General features: G+C 50.3%; 1 long non-coding RNA gene across 1 annotated transcript in view; it reads right to left on the minus strand.

Annotated features, from left to right (window-relative positions):
- Positions 1-13111, minus strand: part of LOC117202788 (uncharacterized) — a 29560-nt gene extending 16449 nt beyond the window's left edge. The window contains exons 1-2 of the long non-coding RNA XR_007473141.1: positions 10936-13111; positions 682-6444 (exon numbers count right to left, since the gene is read on the minus strand). This is a non-coding gene — a long non-coding RNA (uncharacterized LOC117202788). The remainder of the gene's footprint in view (positions 1-681; positions 6445-10935) is intronic.
- Between the last annotated feature and the right edge of the window lie 5652 nt (positions 13112-18763).

Below are 18763 nucleotides of genomic sequence, written 5' to 3' on the forward strand. Positions count from 1 at the left end.
GAGCGTAACTGCCCACCTATCTCTATCTAACTATCTATTCATCTATCTCTATCTGTCTATCTAGTCGCCATCTCTATATCTATCTAATCTATTATCTATCTACCATCTATTTACCTACCCACCTATCTAACCATCTATCTATCTATCTAATCATCCTCACTATATCATCTCCATCTATCCATCCATCCATCCATCATCCTGAGGTTCAAAGGACTTTTCAGTGTTCCTCTCTCTACTGTTCAGATGCACTTTTCTTACTTTCCATTTGAATGGAGGCCCTTACGCATATAGAGACAGAGCTCTCTATATGCATAGGTTGCAATGAGGCATAATCTACAGCAGGATCCCTACTAGCTAGCCCCAAATCGGTAAAGGAGGGAACAGCTGTGTCCTGACTCAAGTGAGGTTTTGGGGCTCACGGAGCTGGTGCCCTTCAAGCCAGCACGTGACCGCAGAAGTTCAGCACCTCCACCTGGATCTCTGGTCCCGTGAGCTATTGTGGCCCTTGGGTAAACAGCACACCCTCTGCAATCACAGTGCTCACGTGTGCCTCACAGGGACAGTCACTCAGGCTCCACCTGCCGCACAGAGAGCATGGGTTTTCTCCAGGTATATGCCCAGTAGTGGGGTTGCTGGGTCATATGGTAGCTCTATTTTTAGTGTTTTGAGGAACCTCCATACCGTTCTCCATAGCGGCTGCGCCAATTTACATTCCCATCAACAGTGTAGGAGGGCTCCCTTTTCTCCACATCTGGAATCTAGAAAAATGGTATGGATGAACTTATCTGCAAAACAGAAATAGAAACACAGATGTAGAGAACAAACTTATGGATGCCAAGGGGGGAAGTGGGGGTGGGGTGCGTTGGGAGATTGGGATTGACGTATATACACTACTATGTATAAAATAGATAACAAATGAGAACCTACTGTAGAGCACAGGGAACTCTACTCAACACTCTGTGGTGACCTAAATGGGAAGGAAATCCAAAAAAGAGGGGATATATGTATACGTATAACTGATTCACTTTGCTGTACAGCAGAAACTAACACAACATTGTAAAGCAACTATACTCCAATAAGAAATTTTTAAAAATAATAAAAAGAGAATGATAGTAGTAGTGATAGTAGTAATAGAACAATAATCATAATAGTAATAATGTCTAACACGTTAAAAAAAAAAGAAGATATATAAATGGCCAGTAAACCTGTGAAAAGGTGCTCACTGTCAGTAGTCATTAGGCAAATGCCAATTGAAACCACAAGAAGATACCCCTGCACACCCACCAGACTGGTTCACCTGAAAAAGACTGACCATGCCCAGGGCTGGTGAGGATGAGGCGCCACGGGAATCCCATACGCTGTCGGGAGTACACAGAGCGGCTGCTTTGGGAAAGTGATGGCCAGGACCTACCTACTCAAATGAAACGTGCAGAACCTGTGATTCACCAGCCCCACTCCTAGCTATGTACAGTGCTCAGCAAAATAGATACTTATGTGTCATCAAAGACATGTGAAAGAACATGTATAGCTGAACTTGATATAACAGAAATGTTCACCAACAGTAGGATGGATGTAAATAGGTGGTGATGCATACATACAATGGACTATCATACAGCAATGAGAAGGAACAAACCACAACTACACCACACCACAACTACACTACAGCGTGGGTCAATCTCACAACCTAATGCTGACCCAGAGAAGCTCTGTGGGTGAGAATACACATACCCACGGCGTATGATTTCATTTACTTAAAGTTCAGAAGCAGGCATACTGAGTTGTGATTTTAGAAGTTAGGATATTGATTACCCTTGAGTGGAGGTAGAGGCTGGGGGGGCAAGGGAGAGCTTCTGGGGGTGCTGGCGAGGTGCCTCCTAATCTGGGGGCTAATCACACAGACGTGTTCACTTTATGAAAACCGTCAAGCTCTACTTTTACGATTTGTGCACATTTTTGCATGTGTGTCGTGATTTGTAAATGGCTGCAAATTCTTTGACCTGCCTCCTATTGAGAGATGGGAGCTATGTCTCCTCTTCTTGATTCTGGGTGGGCTTGTGACTCACTTGTAACAGCAGAAGGCGGACATGATGGTACCACACTTCCCAGGCCAGCTTAGAAAAGCTGATGCAGTGTTTTTGAGTACAGTGTGTTCATAGAAAATCTGAGGGTCAGGCCAACAGATCAGGGGATGATTGCTGTTGAAAAAGAGAGCTTGTTACTTACAGACCCCAAGAAGAGGGGCCATGCCACATCACGGGGGGCCACAGGGGGAGAGCTGGGGTTGGTCAGGAGACAGAGCCAGAGGAGCAGAAATGTGGGCAAGAGCCTCTACTGTGGTTTCGGTGGAAGGGAACAGGCAAGGCAGGGTCAGCAGGGTTAGGATTGTTTGAACCATCTCAGGGGGCTCTGGGACACAGGGGCTGCCCCTGGTACCTGGCCCTGGGTTGATTAGGGCAGGTGGTGGGAGTGGTTGGTTTGCGTTTGAAAAGTACACTCAAGGGACTGGTTAACCCAGGGAAGGGCAGCCCCTCCAGGGTCAGCCAGGCCCCAAGATGTCAGAGCACTAGAATATAGAAAATAAAAGACGTGGTTAATAGACGGAGATTCTACCTAGTTTCCGGGACACTTTCTTTTGGAGCCTCCACCTACCGTGTAAGAAACTGAGGTACTTGCAGGCCACCATGTTGCGAGGAAGCCCCCGCCTCACGAGGAACCCTCGTGCAGGTGCTGTAGCTGACAGTCCAGTTGAGGCTTCGGCCAAAAGTCAGCGTCATTTGAGTAAAATCACCTCCGGGTGGTCCCAGCCCCTGCCACTGAGTAAGCCTCAGCTGTCGATTCTTCCCAGCTGAGGCTCCCAACAGTGGGGAGCAGAGAAAAGCCAATCCCACTGTGTCCTGTTCAAAACCTGACCGTGAAAATAATAAAGTGTTTTAAGTTGCTAAATTCTGGGGGTAATTTGTTACATAGCAACAGTGAGTGGAACGGTATGTCACACGTCCACATAAATTTACTTCAAAAGAGGTAGGCTTGTATGTACCACGTCTTCTTTACCCATTTACAAAACAGAAACAGACGTACAGATATTGAAAACAAACTGATGGTTACCAAAGGGGAAACACTGGGGGAAGGGATAAACCAGGAGCTTGGGATGAACATACACACACTACTATATATAAGATATAACCAACAGGGCCTACTGTGAAGCACAGGGAACTCAATCTGTGATAACCTATATGAGAAAAGAATCTAAAAAAGAATGAATATATGTATATGTATGTGTAACCGAATCACTTTGCTGCACACCTGAAACTAACACAACATTGTAAATCAACTATAATCCAATAAAATTTAAAATAAAGATATATGCTATTCATGGGCATGTGGCTTCAGCAAATTATTAAGTATTACTCGATAGAGGCGGGTTAACTAAAATTAACATTTTAATTTTTTGTCTCCCCAAGGACCTCTATGACATGGCTTCCTGCACGGCTGACCCAGACAGCCTCGTCCACCACGCCGACTCCTGCCTTCCTCACCACCCACCCCGGGTGGCCAGCGTGATGCTCTCTTTGTTCTACACAGCCCTCTTGGTCTTCGGCACCCTGGGAAACATCCTTGCCCTTCGCCTTGCTTATCAAAAGGGCAAGAAGATCAACTCAACAAATGTCTACCTGGTCCACCTGGCAGTGTCCGACCTCCTGTTCACCCTGGCCCTGCCCAGAAAGATCGCCTACTACGTGCTGGACTTCTGCTGGCCTTTCGGTGAAGGGCTCTGCAGGCTGACGGCCTTCATATTCTACGTGAACACTTATTCAGGGATCTACCTGATGGCATGTGTGAGCGTGGACCGTTACGTGGCTGTGGTCCGCACCCACCAGTGTCTCCGGCTCCGCGGACCCCGGCGGGCCAGGCTCATCTGTGTGGCTGTGTGGGTCCTGGCCTCTCTGCAGACGGCGCTCCTGCTCCTGCTCTCCATGACCAAGCTCGTGGCCGGCAGGCTGACCTGCATGGAGTATGACAGCGTCCAGCCGGTGCTCACGCTGCCCGTCGTGGTCCTAGTGATCTCCGCTCTGAGCTTCTGCGGGCCGGTGGGCGTCATTCTCTTCTGCTACGTGAGGATCACCATGAAGCTGTGCAGGACGGCCCGGGACAACCCTCTGACAAGCAGGAAGGGGCACCACCGCAGGGCCTGCCTGCTCACCCTGGTGGTGCTGGTGGCCGTGCTTGTGTGCTCCACCCCTACCACTTCAATGTCATCCAGTTCATGGTGAGAAAGGTGCTCCACCAGCCAACCTGCCCCGAGCAGAGGGCTTTCAAACTGTGCCTTCAGCTCACAGTGTGCCTCATGAACTTGAACTGCAGCATTGACCCCGTCATTTACTTCTTCGCATCTACGCGTCACAGGAAATGGCTCCTCAGCATTTGGAAGCTCAAAGCGTCAGCATCCTCCGCCTCCCCCGCCCCGGGAAAAAGTTCCTCAGAAGCACAAAATATCAACCAGACTGGAGGCTCCTTGCCCTTAGAAGAGAATGAGGTCTAATAGGTCATGGGCTTTAAGACTGCATCTGCGGGTAGGGGGTCCAGGGTTGGGGGCTCAAAGCTTATACAAGTTGGACGGGTGTGGGTTCTTTAAGAAAAAGAATACAAAACAATAGATGTAAAATTAGGTACAAGGTCTTGGATGGTAAGTGAGGAGCCCTGGAGCTTGCACTCATTAGCTTTACGGTGAACCTACCTCTGATGTATCCTAACAAACGCCACTGCGTCCTTGGCCTCTGAAGGGTGTGCGGTTTCTTCCAGGAAAAGAATATTTTCACAGCAAAGGCAGTCACGACCAAAAGAATCATTGGCTGAGTACCAGATCCACAATTTAGACAAGGTTTCCAAATTGGGGTGGCAAGTTGTTGTAAAGAGTAAAAATACTCCCCCCCCCCAAAAAAACCCCAAAATTTCTAAAAGCTTGGCGCTAACGTTTACAAAAATGCCAAGGTTCTCCTGAGAAAGTCAGAAAACATGGGGAGGACGCACTGACTCCAAGTTACTGGCCCAGCCGCCTCTGGCGTCGGGGGAGTGGGGCGAGGGACTGGGTGTTGTGCACTTTTGGAGGAAGAGTCTGAATCTGGTCCCAAGCCCCTTATGACATGTGTGACTGGGGACATCGCTGGGGGAGAAAGTCAGGAAAGTGGGCACGAGCTTTTCATTTGTTTTGTGTGTGTCAGAAAGTGCTTATCCATGGGAGTGTTGTTTCCATTCGGTCAAAACAAACCTTTCCGGCGCTTTCTTGACTTTAAAACAAGGCACAGAGCGTTTCTACTTGGGCGATTTTGAGTTCTGTAAAATAAAACACGCATTTCCCTGCCAGCGTGCGGGGAGCACCAGGGCCAGTGTGACGTCTGTCTCCGCGGCACGGGCCCAAAGCAACATGCTCACGGCCTCCGCGGCGCCCCCTTGACCCTACCCCAAAGCTCCGGCTCCAGACGGGTCCCCCCTGAGGTCGTCCCTGGTCCCTGACCGACAGTGGCCTCCTTCTGCTCCAGACGATCAGCTGCTTCCACCTCCCAAGTTCCAAGTTTGGGGCACTTGACTCTCGTGCGCAGAGCTTCACGGTGGCTCTCCTGAGAGGGGGCTGTCTCACGGGGCACCAGACTGTCAGCTCCTGAGACGTCCGGGGCACGGCCTCCTCCTCTCAGCCCCCCGCATCACAGTCCATGTTACTCCTGGGACGGGAGCTGGTGCTCAGTCCGCCCTCGCTGGTTTGAGCTGATGAGCTTCCTTCTTCTCACGCTGCTGTGTCCCAGGAGAGGCTCTCGGGGGCTCATGTCGAGGCTCTGGGCGCGCTTCTCTTCCGTCCTGCCCCCGACTCTGGCTCCACTGGGCTCGGGGACGGGAGGACACTCAGCTCCAGAGTGACCCACAGACACGGAGCTGCGGCCCCTGTGGCCAGACAGGTCCCAGCACTGAACATCGATCCTGGGGACGTGGTGCTCGTGGTAGAGGGTGCTTCCTGCCTGCAGCTGGGGCAGGAATGGTGTTTAAAGGCTGGAAGAATTTGCAAGTCTGCTCTTGGGGCCTGTGGATTGAAGGTGCAGAACCTCAGCTGAAAGGCCCATCTCTGCACCCTGAGTACCTCTCACAGGAGCCCACAGCTCATGTCCACACCTGGCTGGGGTGAAAAGCTCACACACCCTGTTTGCACTAACCCAGCCCTCATCAAAGGGCATGGAGGTGGCAAGAGAGGGCGTGGCCAGCCTGCAGTTTGCTGCCCTCACAGCCAGGGGCTTCCTCCGTGGAGAGCGGCCAGGCCAGCAGGGCTGCAGACCTGTCTGACTCCGGACGTTACAAATCCTTCTTGGCCATCCTCCCAAGGATTTCTCATCACCTGTCCTCGCTGCTCGCCAGGCTCCTCACAACCAAAGCTGCTCGGGGCTGGTTTGTGCTGAGCACCTGGAAACAGAAAGGAGGAAGTCACATCCGGAGGGCATTTGGGAACAAAACAGGATCAGGAAAGAGGACGAGATCGTGAGCTCCGGCTGGAAGCAGCAACAATGGGTCGGGGAAAGCCGAGGCCCGGTGCACTGCCGGCTTCCAGCACTGCCGCAGGAGGAGGGTGATGGCTCTGTATTCAGACAAGGCGATGACGGGTGTGACTTACAAAGAGGGAAATCTGAATTCTGAGGACTGAACCAGCCAGGGATGTTCCAGAGCCGGGCTCAGAGCGCAGACGCCCGAGCCCAGGGACTCAGGAGGGAGAAGCGTCCTGCTGAGGACTCACACCCACGCCTGAGCCTCATTTTCCTTGTCTGTAACAATAGGGACTATAACATCTACCACATGGGGTCAGTGTGTGTGTGGTGGAGGTGGTGTTTCATGAACCAGCACCTGTGTAAACCACTCAAAACTACAGACAGCATTTAACTGAAAACTGGCCGTGGCTACGGAAGTTTGCCAAGTGGGCTGGCACAACCCATATCAGCAGGGATAGACATCTCATCATTACCGGGACCAGAAGGTCCCAATGCCCAGGCCACACCCAGGCCCCCAGAGCAGGGGTTCTCGAAGTGTGGTCCCTGGAAGAGCAGTGTCACCACCACCTGGAGACTTGTTAGAAATGCACATTCTTGGGCCACGCGGCAGACCTGCTGAACCGGCTGGTCTGGGGGGGGGGCCCAGCGCTCAGTGTCCTAACAAGCCCTCCTGCTGCAGCTCAGGCTTGAGAAAACTGGCCTGAGGGGTCCTTGGAGAGGCCAGCATCTCTCTCGCCCATGGTATGAGTTTGCTGGGGCTGCTGTAATAAAGTACCATCAACCGGGTGACTTAAAACAACAAAAACCTTCTCTTGCAGTTCTGGAGGCCAGAAGTTTAAAATCAAGGTGTCGGGAGGGCTGGTTCCTCCTGAGGCTGTGAGGGAGGCTGTTCCAGGTCACCGCCAGCTTCTGGCAATTTGCTGGCAGCTGTTGGCGTTCCTTGGCTTATAAAGCATCGCCCCATCTCCACCTCCATCTCCACATGGTCCTCTCCCCACGTGCCTCCGTCTTCATGCGGCATTTTCTTCTTTTCCTAAGGACACCAGTCATTTTTTTTCAACATCTTTATTGAAAGAAAGTATAATTGCTTTACAATGTTGTGTTAGTTTCTGCTGTATAACAAAGTGAATCAGCTGTATGTATACATATATCCCCATATCCCCTCCCTCTTGCGTCTCCCTCCCACCCTCCTTATCCCACCCCTCTGGGTGGTCACAAAGCACCGAGCTGATCTCCCTGTGCTATGCGGTTGCTTCCCACTAGCTATCTGTTTTACATTTCGTAGTGTATATATGTCCATGCCACTCTCTCACTTGATCTCAACTTACCCTTCCCCCTCCCCGTGTCCCCAAGTCCATTCTCTACGTCTGTGTCTTTATTCCTGTCCTGCCCCTAGGTTCTTCAGAACCATTTTTTGTTTAGTTTCCATATATATGTGTCAGCATACGGTATTTGTTTTTCTCTTTCTGACTTCCTTCACTCTGTATGACAGACTCTAGGTCCATCCACCTCACTACAAATAACTCAGTTTCGTTTCTTTTTATGGCTAGTCGTTTTGGATTAGGCCAACCCTTATGACCTCATCTTAACTTGATTACACCTGCCAAGACTTCACCTTAACTTGATTACACCTATTTCCAATTAAGGTCATAGTCACAGGTTCTGGGGGTTAGGACTTAATCTTATTTTGGGGGACAAAATCCTACTTATAACACCCACCCATTTCTGAGCACCCCTGTTTCCAGACACTCTTCTCTCTCATCCCATCCCTGACCCCTCTCCAGCTCTAAGCCCCTATTATACCACATCAGAGCCCCATGTCCAAGATGAGACTTGGAGGAAGGAGTAAAAGGGGTCTGTTTTAAACACTAGTTGGTCCAAAAAAAGTTGAACTGCCATGGTTTGTTTTTCAGGTCCAATCAAGACAACCTCATGTCAAAATGGAAGCATCAGAGTGACCCCCTCGGAGGGTCCCCTCACTCTGCATGTGGGACCTGAGTTCAGAGGAATGTGTAGGGCCCAGGGCAGCCCTGTAGGTATGGGCTCTGTAATGAGGACCCCCGAGTCCCATTCCGGGGCACAGACAAACAGAGGAGGTGTCGGGGAGATTCTCCCCTTGGGTGGAGGGTCTCGTGATGATGTCTAAGCATTTTAATTGCTTGACATTTTAAGGAGGAAGAACGGAGTTTCATAAATTGAGCTGGTAGATACCCAAATGTCTCTACGGGCTCTCGGCATTCTCCAGAAATCTCATTTTCACTGAGAATTCCTGCTCCCCTGGCATCACCACACACCACAAGTTAACCACGGTCCAGCTTTCACTACAGTTTTCTCTCTTCGCCAAGTGACTGCATACGGGGCAGACACAGAGACAAAGTCCCTCTGGCGTGTGTGTGGGTTGTGGGCCCAGGCTCAGGGATGGGCTGTGCCCCTCCGTGGGGACTCCAACCCTGAAGGTCAGGTCACACCTCAGGCCACATGAATCCCTCGTGACAGGGATGCCGTTTCCTCTGTAATTGTTGAAATCTTGAGGTCTACACCACCTTCCAGTGCTCACATTCTTTGATTCCAGGAAGCCCGGACATGTGCCCTGTTGCCTTAGTAGCTCTGCAGTGGGGCAGGCAGGGGAAGTGACCCGTCCCAAGCCAGCGAGGTGCCCTCCTGCGTGTCTGTCTGTGTGCTTAACACTAATGCCTCACAGTATTTTCCCTTTGGCCGGCTGCACATAAAGGGTAAAGTCCCAGAAACTGACAGAGGTAGGACATTGCCAGACATTCAGTCCCAGGAACACTCATCAGCTCTATCTGCTGCTGCCCCTGACAGTAGGTGGCAGCTCAGGGGGACGGGAGAGAGCCCTGCAGAAAGGACAGGCTGGCGACACGCCGCTTCTCTTGTAAACTTACAATTCTGTCTCGGGGCCGGATTCCTCCCCAACATTCACTTCTTCATTAATTCATACATTTATCAAGTATTAGCCTAGGCTCTGAAGATACAGTGGGGATAATGGAGTCACGGCCCCTAAAACTCATGGATCACAGACCAGAAGGTGACACATACAATTGTAACCAGACAAGGACACACAATGTGCTAAGTGTCCAGTGGAGATTGATGAACTACAGGAGGAGAGGTTGGGGAGACCAGGAGGACTCCCAGGTTTGGGGATAGACAGTTGGATTGATGGTGGTATCACTCCCAAGGTTGGGAACACAGGAGAAGCTATAGGGAGAAGGTGGGCTTGGGTGCCCCTGGGACGGGCGTAGGGAGGTGTACAGTACAAAGCAGGACATCTAAGGCCTGAAGCCTAGAAGAGAAGTCTAGGGTCAGACTTCAGTCAGACTGGGGAGCACGAAGTGGATGTTATTTCCAGGGGCAGTGGACGGTCTGCTTTAAAATGTAGGTTTTATTATTATTCAGGTGCGATGAGGCAGGTTACCTGCCTCCTTTCTGCATCACTGTGGAGTCGGGTGAGGAGGGGCATTTTGTCAGTGTCGTGTCCTTTTTTTTTTGCGGTACGCGGGCCTCTCACTGTTGTGGCCTCTCCCGTTGCGGAGCACAGGCTCCGGACGCGCAGGCTCAGTGGCCATGGCTCACAGGCCCAGCCGCCCCGCGGCATGTGGGATCTTCCCGGACTGGGGCACGAACCCGCGTCCCCTGCATCGGCAGGCGGACCCTCAACCACTGCGCCACCAGGGAAGCCCGGGAGACATTTTTGACAAAATCAAAGCAATGGATTCTGAGGCACAAAGGAAATCCCAGAGGTGCTGCCAGCTCAGAATCAAATACAAAGGTCGGGAAAGGGCCAGGTGACCGTTATCAGTGTACTTCCTTCCAGGTCTGCTAAGGCAGTTGTGTGTATGTGCGTGTGTGAGGGACAGAACAACAATCCAGAAGCTGGAAAAGGTATTAGGGGCTGAATTGTGTTCCCCACTTCCCAATTCATATGCGCAAGTCCTAACCCCCCAATATCTTGGAATGGGACTGTATTTGGAGACAAGGTCTTTAAAGAGGTAAAATGAAGTCATGAGGGTGGGCCTTAATCCAAGATGACTGGTGTCCTTATAAGAAGAGGAGATTAAGACACAGGCACACACAGAGGGATGACCATGTGAAGACAGAGGGAGAAGACGGCATCTACAAGCCAAGGAGAGAGACCTCAGAGGAAACCAGCCCTGCCGACACCTTGACCTCAGACTTCCAGCCTCCAGAACGGTGAGGAAATTAACTCCTGTTCTTGAAGCCCCCCAGCCTGTGGGACTTCGTGGCAGCCCCCGCCAGACGGTACAGTAGTCTTCATCTCTCCACCTGATTTAAGGAAAGTAAGTGGATCCTGGTCTCTTTCAAACTTCACACCTCCTACCACCTGTTGAAAGAATGACGGAAGCCAAGACACAGTGAATGTTATTATTCTCACCGGTTTTCTTTCTTTCTCTAAAAGGCCTACTGGGCCCCGGGCAGCCTCGGTGAGTCGCTGGCAGCTCCAGAACCTGGCCTCAAGGGCGAAAGGAGGATGTTCATCAAGATGCCGGCTGATGTCCTTCCAGCTCTGAGCACCGGGATTTCTGCGGGCGAGACGGGCAAGCCCGGCAGGCGCAGCCTGGTTTCCTGTGAGTCCGCGGGGTTTGCCCGGTGCCTGTCTTGGTGTATCTTTGGCAGCTTTCGTTTTGACTTCGGTGGGGGGACTTGATTCAGTTCAGAGGTTTAGCCTCAGGCTGGTGTCCGCCCTCATCTGGGAAAACAATGGCTGGCGTGGGGCTGGTATCAAACAGTGTTGGAGAGAAACCTGAAAAGAGAGGGGAGGAGGAGAGAGGAGGGCAGAGCCAGGGAGAGGGAGGCTGGGGACGCCCCGCTCAGCATCAACTGCGCGGAACGTCTGGTCGATGCTGTCGGGGCCCAGGGCAGGGGGCCCCCAAATGTGTCCCCAAATGTGCACCAATGGCATATTGGTTATTTTGAATTAAAGTTACTTAAGAAAGAGCTGATGTAAGAGGGACACTCTGACCCTGTCTCTGTCTCCCTGAAGGCAGGAAATAAATCTCTCCTATGAAAGGTCCACTCCCTGCACCTGGAAGTAGAAGGACACCCTAAACTCCAGAGAGGGAGAGTTCGGGCAGAAAGCCTGGATAAGCAAACCTTGTTACTTATTTCATTGACTACCCCACGCCCACATTCTGTTTAGATTACACTAATTAAGTACCAAACCAAAGCCAAAGTGTCTTTGTCCTGTCATTTCCTCACAAATTTGTTTCTTTGTCTACAAAGTATAGAAGCTGCCTCCTTTGGCCACTTCTTAGGTCTTGTTTCTATGAGACCTCCCTGCGTAAGAAATCATATTTGTTTCTTTCTCTCCTGTTAGTCTGTCTTGGGTCAATTTTATTATTAGTCCAGCCACAAGAGCTCAAGAAGGGTCAGAGGGGGAAACCCCCCTCCCAAACAGTGCTCTTCCTAGGACCTCGCGGTGGGAGGAAGGGAAGCTGGGAGCTGAGAGACAGGCTTGCTGCGCCTGGGATGCTGAGCAAGAAACCCTGTCCCCTAATCGTGGCACTGGAACTGGTGACACCCTGTTACTCACTTGTTCCAGCTCAGTGAGGTTTTGGGGGCCATCTAGGCAGCGGAATAAGGAATCAGGGGCAGAGGCCACTAAACTTTCTTACTGCCGCCCTTTGGGAGACCTCTTTGGCGGTTCTCCTAATATGAATGCCTTTCTCGTTATCCTTGATTGATGCTACGATAGAAATTCTCTTAGCGGACCGCACTTAGCCATCTCAGGAGTCGTGTGGGTCTGAGGGTCGCCCACCACTCACAGCCTGCTTGTGACTGGTGGCCTCTCCCCAGCCCCTGTTCTTCTGTGCCCACAACTGGGGCCCTGTGCACCCCAAGAGACAGCTGTGTTTGTTCCCAAACCTTTTCACATCAGTTGCTATCAAAATTAAATAAGTATTACATAAACCAATAAAGTATAAAGGCAAAAAGAAAGAGTTGTTGTTACAAGAACTCAGTTGAACGCTTTCGAAAGTTTGATAAAGGTGAATTGCTTACAAAACCAAATGTGCTGTCAAAATAGATATGAGTGTAACATTTATAGGACGTTGGAAGAAATGTAAAAATCCAAGATGACGCACAATCTGATTGCTTTGCTGAGTTCTGGGGCTAACTGTAATTAAAAAATCCAAACTGGAACTCATAAATGATGCAATATGGGTGTGGATTATGAAAGACACAAGTTTCTAATTAGTACAACTATGATTAAAAAAATAAAAAAAGGCCTTGGCGACATCAACACCAGAAGACTGGTGAATTAATTACATTGACAAGTTTTAACTTAAAATATTTAATATATGGGCTTCTGTGTATATATACACAATACATAAGCATATATGTATGTATGCACGTATGTATGTATATATACAGGTCTTCCTTGCTTTATGATAAACCCACTGTAAGTTGAAAATATCCTAAGTCGAAATGCATCAATACACCTAACCCACCAAACATCCCAACTTAGCTCAGCCTACCTTAAACGTTCTCAGAACACTTACACTAGCCTACAGCTGGGCAGGATCATCTAACACAAAGCCTACTTTTTAAAAAAAGTGTTGAGTACCTCATATAATGTACTGAATACTGTACTGACGGTGCAAAGCAGAATGGCTGTCTGGGTGCAGAATGGTTGTTGACCCTTGTGATCACAAGGCTGACAGGGAGCTGCGGCTGCCACTCCCAGCATCATGGAAGAGGATCGGACTGAAAAGAATATTGCCAACCTAGGAAAAGATCAAAATTCAGAATTCAAAGTACGGTCTCTACTGAATACGTATCAGTTTCATATGATCTTAAAGTCGGAAAATTATAAGTCAAACTACTGTAAATCAGGGCCCGTTTGTGCGTGTATATATGTTCTGCATTTTACCCAACTTTTTAAGATTAACTGACTGACTACCAGTTCCCAGCCTAGGATGAGAGGGCTTCTGGCAGGTGCCATTTGTATTAAAAATAGTGGAGCAATATTGTCAGTCATAAGAAATATATATATTTGGTCATTCAGATGACCAAAATTATTTCTCATATATATTTGGTCTGCATCCACATTTCCTGGCTCACAGCTCCTAAACCCTTGGAATATCCTAAGTGTAGAGAATGATGTAGGTGTCTTTTGTTATGAGAATGAGGTGATTTTTGGAAGCATCTAAGGATGGGGGCTGATTGCCAGGAGAACTAAGCATCTGATTAGAGGGTTGGAACTTTCTGTCTCACCCCGACTTGCAGGGAGGGAAGAGGGGCTGGAGGTCGAATCAACGGCCAATTGCCAGTGATTTAATCAATCATGCTTATGTCATGAAGCCTCCATAAAAACCCCAAGGACAGGGTTCAGAGGCTTCTGGGTTGGTGAACACGTAGAGATCTGGGGAGAGTGGGGCTCAGACAGAGCGCAGAAGCTCCGCACCCTTTCTTTCCCCTTACCTCACCCTATGCATCTCTTCATCTGCCTGTGGATTCCTATCTTTTAATATCCTTTTAAAACAAATCGGTAATCTAGTGAGCAAATGAGTTTTCCTAGTTCTGTGAGCTGTGCTTGCAAATTAGCCGAACCCGAGGAGGGGGTTGTGGGGACTCTGATTTATAGCCAGGTGGTCAGAAGTACAGGTAACAACCTGGGCGGAGACTATATTTTGTTAATTTTTCGCATCCTCACTCACTCACTCGTCGGACCCCCGGGGAAGTGGGCGAAGCTGGGGCAGAGCTGGTGGCGAAGCCCTTGCCCACAGGGGTTTAGTGCGGGTTATTCCATCCCTTGGTGCATGAGGCAGGCAGTGGTGAATGACTGGCATTCATAGAATCGCTGGTTACCTGCCAGGTTCAGCAGGAGCATCACTCAGCTCAGGTTCTGGGAGGGTCCCCTGGAGCGCTGCAGCTGGTTCTGGAACGCGGCATCCTGCTCTGTGGGGTGCTGGCCCCAGGCCCCGGGACAGCCCCTTCCTCAGTCCTCAGTCCCAGCAGGTCTTTGTCCTGCACCCGAGGCGCTTTTGTGTTCCCAGTGAATTTGAGGTTCTTGATGTCTTGCTTCGTACAAAGAATTCAGTGGGAGACAAAGTGATAGGTAAGAAGTGGATTTATTCAGAGAGAAACACACTCCACAGACAGAGTGGCCCATCTCAGAAGGCGAGAGAGACCCGAAACATGGCGTGGTTAGTTTTTATGGGCTGGGTAATTTCACCGGCTAATGGGTGGGAGGATTCTTCCACTTATTTCAGGGAAGGGGCAGAGATTTCCAGGTATTGGGCCACCGCCCACCTTTTGGCCTTTTATGGTTGGCCTCATAACTGTCAGGGCGCTGGTGGGTGTGCCATTTAGCAGCTAATGTATTACAATGAGCGTATAGTCAGGCTCAAGGTTACTGGAAGTCGTATTCCGCCATCTTGGACCTAGTTGGTTCTAACCAGTTTTTGTCATGTCCTATGGCTATGTCATTCTTTTAAAGGTTGTGCCTTGCCCCCTTCCCTCCTGTTTCAACTGGACCCCAACATGGTTAGGCTGGGAGCATAGATGGGACCGAAATGGATTAATTCCCACCCAAGCCACAAGCCCCACCAGATGTCACAGTCCAGGGGAGGCCTGGGTCTGGCACTCTGAGGATATCCACCAGCTTTGGACAGGTGGGATAAGGTTTGGACCATGTAAGGAATCTCCCGGAAAGTGTCTGAATCCATGGAAAGTCCTGAGGACATGCTGTGCCCTCCCCAAATCTCTACCAGGAGCTCGGCTGGAAGTGTCCTCACTGTGAAATGAGTGGCACAGTAGGAGAAGTTCCCCAAGGATGCTGTCTTCCCCCCACCACCCCCATTCTAATGCCCTGGGGCTGCAGCCACATTCTGCCAGCCTGGGCCCTGGGGCCCTCCCAATGTAGGGGATGCACTAGGCCCTCTTGGTCTGAACCTCTGGAAGAAGTCTGCAAGCTCTTAAGGGGGGATGCGAGATTTCTTTGGAGAGTTTCAACTTTTTGTTGAATATTTTGTAATACAGAAGAGTACTGTTGGTTAGGTTTCCTCTAACCTTCTAGGTTCTTCAGGCTGGTCTAAGAATTAAATTGACATTAGACAGAGAAAATACAATTTAGTTTTTCTTATGTACAGGAAGCCCACATACACAAGAGGGTCAGAGACAGAAAGGTAAAATGAGGTCTAGACGCCATCCTGAGCTGAGGAACGGGGTCGGGGCTTCTGAGGATGGGAGGGTCACTCACAGGACAAGAGGAAGAGCAGATGTTGGGCAATTAGATGTTTGTCCTGACACACAGATGGGGCCACTTTGGTGAAATTTGTCTCTGGTAATAATTCTTTCCTGGGAAAAATCCCCAGTTTCAACTCTTCTAGGTAGTAAGGGGAAGGGCAGTAGTTTCCCTTGAACCCACAGGATCTCAACTGCCTTTAGCTCAAAATAATCCTCATTATAGCTCATTCTGAACCCCTATACTACGTACAGCATCTATGTAAAATATTAAAAACAAGAGTGAAAGAGGCACCCTGTATGCCCCATGCCCTCTTCCCATATATCCACTTCCTTCCCTCCTCTGCCCAAAGCAACAGTATCCTCAAATTTGGAGTGGTTTTGAGCTCCAAATTTAGAAATTTCATAGATGTTTAAAATGGCCCCTCATAGAAACACTCAGAAATAAGACAGGCTGGGAGTGGGTGTTGGGCTTTACTTGTTCTGCTGACACCGGGGCTGTCTCTGTCCACTCTGCTGAGGGGCTGGCTTTTCCAATTATTTGCTTGACTGTTTTGCTTGAACAAAACAAGTGAGCTTTGCCTCTTTAAACAGGTCCTTAAGGCACCAGCAGGTGTTGATTTATGGACACTTGATTTAGGTGTCATATATATGTCTGTGTAGATTTAAACTGGACAGGACCCAGCCTGCTGAGGAGGGAGCCCTGACCCTGCATGCCCACTGGGGGGTTTTGAAAGGACCTCTGACCCTGGCGGCTTGATGCACAGGAAAGGCTGGGGTCAGGTACAGGCTACCGAAATAAGGGTTTTACAAAATTTGCACAGAGAGTACTAGGCTGAGCAATGTTCAGACACAACACAGTACTTCTGTGGAACGTCACTGCATAATCTTACAATAAAAACTCCGCACACACAGCTCTTAGAATAGCAAAAGAGCAAAACTGACCACGGTCCCCTGTGAAGAAATGAAATGGAAATCTTGTAGGACGGAAAAGTCAGACACTTGGGCTCGGGTCCCCCACTGCCCACCCAGGGGGCCCAGTGCATCTCCGCAGGGGCAGGGGGACCAGAGAGGCCGAGGAGCATGGAGTTGGGACCCCGTTTCCCACCACAACACAGGCCTTCGCCCCTGGGTTCCCTGCGGCCTTCTGATAACTCCTCCCCTTTACCTTTGGCCTGGAAGTGAGGGGGAAGCGTCACAGGGATTACCTGACAGCCACAATCTTCCTACTGAACTCAAGTGCTAAATTCAGAATAAGGGGTTTACAAAGGCTGTGAGGCGGCACCACAGGAACCCAGGGCCTCCGGTTAAAGACCCCGAAAGACATCAAGTCCAGTCCGCTGTTTAGCCATCAAGGCCAGTCTACCGGGCCACTTTTGAAAAGGAGACTTGACCTTAATGCCAATTTAATCTCACGGGGAGACACTGCATCACCACCAAGGCTCCTGAGAAGTCTGGGGGGTCAACATCCTTACCTTGAATGTTGACAGTGTTAGGAGAGCAGCTGCGGTTTCCCAGGAACCCCGGGTAGTTGGGGAGAGCTGGGTGGACCTGGCTTTGGGGACATTTAGTGGTTTGGAAAGACAATTCTGGCCCCATAGGAGGAATCCTGGCCTCGCACAGTGGCCCCGACATGGTCAGAGCTGGGGTGAGTGGGGCAGGAGGCAGGCAGCCAGGACAGTCCCCAGGGGAAAGTCTGGAGGTGGAACACATGAAACTTTCCTTCTTTCCTCCCACTGCCCCTGCAGGTTGCATGTGGGGCTGGAATTTCCCAGCAGGTTATCAGAGCCCAGCTCTAGAGCAGCCAGAGGGACAGATGCTAACTGTGGGAGGGGTGACCCGATTCCAGGAGCAGCCCTGGGCAAGGCCTGAGGGACTGGAGCACAGGTGCTCAAGTTCCCTAAAATGTTTACCTTTTGAATCCGAACTCAGTCTAGGTTTATGAATCAGGACTTCGAAGGCAGGGTTTCCTTTATCTGGGAAGGGGAGGGGTGGCTCACTGTGGACAATTTCTTCTTTCCTATTTTACAATCTGGAATCTGCTCACTTGCACATCAGGCCCAATCTGATAACTTTTGCACAAAATCAAAAGCCTAAATGATCTTTTCTTAGGAAACCAAACCGAGTGGCTCGCTGATGCACCCCTATGGCACGCGTCCCCATGCATGAACGCAAATGGGGTCCTTTAGGGGTCCCATCAGCCTGAAAGACTTCCGGGTGTCTTGACAAGAGGTGTGGGTGTTCTCAGGAACTCACACGCCGGCGGTGGGTGCCGTTTGTGTCAAATGTGCAGGAAGCAGGAGCAGGTCAGGGTGGGAACTGCGGCAACTGGTCCGAGAGTGAAGTCAGACGTGGCGGGTGTGCAGGGTGTGGGTGGGGTCAGGGACGCCCTAGAGGGTGGTGACAGACGAAGGGGGACAACGGCCTGGAAGCTGCAGGAAAAGGATTTAAAATAACGGGTCACCGCTGGGAAGGTGAGACCTTGGCAGCCGCAGGGAACTGGAAGAGATTGAAAGAAGCCAGGACAAACCTGAGGGGTCCTGGCTCTGCCACCGTCGGTGCATGTCCAATGGTCACGCCACCTGTACGGACCTCGATTTCTAGTAAAGGACTGAAGTCGAGGGTCACCGAGGCTCTTTTCAGCTGGACAAGGCTCTCTCATTTAGGAGGGAATCCTGACAAGAAAACAAACAAGAACTTGGGGTGGTGAATCCTCTTTGCACCTCACCCTGTGATCCCAACAGCGGGCTCTCTCTGCTCCCCATCCTCTGAGAGAGAAGCAGTGAAAAGTCTCGAGTGAGAATTTTGCCTCTGGTTTGATTTCGCTTCACTAGGCACTCTCTGGAGGTGAGAAGGAACTCAGGAGATGGTGTATTTCTGGATACGGTCGCTCTTTTTTGCACTGGAAGCCCAGAGGGTGGGTTTAGATTTGCTGCAGAGGTCATACACAAATCCGCACTCTTTGGCCCTCTAGTCATGCCCCTGCCAGTGACCGTGGTCAAGGACGTCCCATCACT

This window comes from Orcinus orca, chromosome 18 (genome assembly GCF_937001465.1).
Source record: "Orcinus orca chromosome 18, mOrcOrc1.1, whole genome shotgun sequence".
NCBI classification, from domain to species: Eukaryota; Metazoa; Chordata; class Mammalia; order Artiodactyla; family Delphinidae; genus Orcinus; species Orcinus orca.